The following is a 2,619-nucleotide window of genomic DNA, read 5'->3' as shown; positions in this document are numbered from 1 at the left end:
TGGAATTCGCTCTGAGAGACGCTGCGGCAGGAGAAAGGCAAAACTACCGTTACCGCACCGGAAGTCAGACTACTGGCCCTGCAAAATAAGAGTAGTTTAAGGTTGTTTTATATTTTACCATCTTATATGTTCACATTTTATATATTTCGATAGTCCATGTTATTGTAAATGGCAAATAGCATGTTTGTTTTTTTTTACATGTACCTAACATTGTTAGAATATGAGTATGGTTGCCATGCTTTAGAAATTAACATTTGTCATAGAAATATTCTGATTTGTCAAGTATAAATCTATTTTAAATATTTAATAAACCAAAAAACTATACAGTAGTTACCCCACACATCCTCAGATGGGGAACAATCATAAAATGCTGTTTGCACATAAATAAATGGTCTGCACTTATATAGCACCTTTCTACCTATTGGGATTTAAAGCATTTTACCCTGCTTCTTATTCACCCATTCACACTCACAATCACACACACTCATACACGGATGGTGGAGCTGCTATGCAGCTGGCAAATGCTCACTGAGAGCAACTAAGTTGGGATTCAGTGTCTTGCTCAAGGACACTTTGATGTGCAACCGTAGGAGCCGAGGATTAAACCAACAACTGCGAGACTGGTGGACGACCGCTTTACCTTCCTGGGCCACAGTCGCCCCAATAACAATCACTACTACTACTACTACTTATACTGCCACTAATAATAATAATAACAATCCATTAGTAGGCCCTCCAATACAATATAGAAAACTCTCACCATTTTTTTAATTGGATTTTTTAAATTTTCCAATCAAGACAATAGTATTAACACTGTAAATAGCTATTTTCAACTTTTTGACTATTTTGACATTGTTGATTGTGTTGTTACCAAAGGTGCACTGTGCTCGAGAAGCTGAATGCATTTTCTCCCCAACACTATGTGATTTATTGTTGATAGTGACCACTCCTTGGGTATATTGTTCTAAAGTAAATAAGCTGGTCAGGAGTCATACAGGTGATTTGAACATACATGACAGAGTACATGCAGACAAAAGCGCTGCACACATTGACAGCAAAGATAATTTATGAGCTTAAGTCTACAGCTTAATGTTGTAGCCCATTGCATCACCCGAGGCCTGAAACTCCTGTGTGTGTTGTTTGTATGTACAAGACCTGTGCAGGAACTGTATGCTCCAAAACAGAGCAGAGGACAAATAATAAAAGTACTGCAAAGGTTTGGAACAGCATAGTATTTGATGGTTGACATTTCTGATGAAATATTCTTTCATTAAAACCTTTGCAATGGTATAACTTTTATGAATTATGATTTTCATGGTTTTCATGGTCTCATGGTCTTGTACACTCCTTTTTATTTGATGACTTTCATTCATTTTGGATGAAGGAACATTTGCTTTATTTATACAATAGCTATACAGTTGTGTTTTTGCTTTGTAATTGGTTTTCTCAGAAAATACTTGTCGAAACTAAACTGGACTGTAACAAATGAGGGCTTCCCAGTACAGCTATACACCCTTAATAATTATTTTGAAAATCTAAGAGGAAGTTGCCTATTTTAAGTAATTCAATTTGACAGCAAAATGCAGTGCACCTTGCTGCAGATAAAGTTTCGGCAAGTTGTCGCCTGTTTCATGTTTCAGTTGAGCTCTACTAAACTGAGTCAGAAATGATTATCTATCATACAGTAAATCTAGATTCTCACTGTATAATATACAATTTAGAAATGTTTTGTCAGATTAATACGGTACATTACTGGTCTTAATCCATAGTATTTTATCTTTTTATAACAGGCTGTAATATTCTAACTCTAGAAAACATACTTTTGTTAAATGAAACACTATTTAGAGTATAGGCAGCAAACTATGTGACAAAACTATCCACACAGCACAGGCCTAAAAGTAAATCCTTTAAGAACTCCTAGTGAATAAACACATTACAAATTGCTATGGGACACATAACATAAATATCAGTGATTTTTTTTTTAATGTGCAGCTGGTAAACTGGTTTTCCGAACAGAGACAAAGTGTACAACAGGTATTTTGTCGCTCCTTCTCCTTGGCATCTATTTGGATGTCAATCTTTTGTCTCAGCCAGTAGAACCGGTTTGTTCAGGCCTTAATGGTCTCAGATATTGAGATCATCTGAGCTCTGCATTGCCATGAGAACAAGGTGAGGTGAAAGAGCAAGAGAGGTGTGTATGAAGGGGTCTTGTTAGTGTTGTGTTTTGCAGTTAGCGTAAAAATGTTTCATCCAAACTCATGTTTACAGTGTAAGTATTGCATAACTGTCATGATGAATTTTAATTTACAAAACTGCTATTCCTGTAAACAATGCCTCTCAGCATCTTTAGGAATCAAACAGTTTAACAACTTTACAAAAAGTCACAAAAGTATTAATTGCACTAAAGGGCAAATCAGTGAGGCTTATACTTGGTTCTTCACAATTGTTATATTATATGTGTGTTGTTTAATTGTCTTTAAAGTTTCATGAAAATTACACATATCCAAAAATATGCATATTTTACACATGTTGTTTAATGTTTAAAAAGTTGTTATTTAATTATATAATTAGCAGCCAAAACCCCAAAACAATATCCGCTATACCTTTTGTTTGAACTAA

The sequence above is a fragment of the Channa argus genome, chromosome 8, assembly GCF_033026475.1.
Source record: "Channa argus isolate prfri chromosome 8, Channa argus male v1.0, whole genome shotgun sequence".
Classification (NCBI taxonomy): Eukaryota; Metazoa; Chordata; class Actinopteri; order Anabantiformes; family Channidae; genus Channa; species Channa argus.
This window is presented reverse-complemented; position numbering follows the sequence as displayed.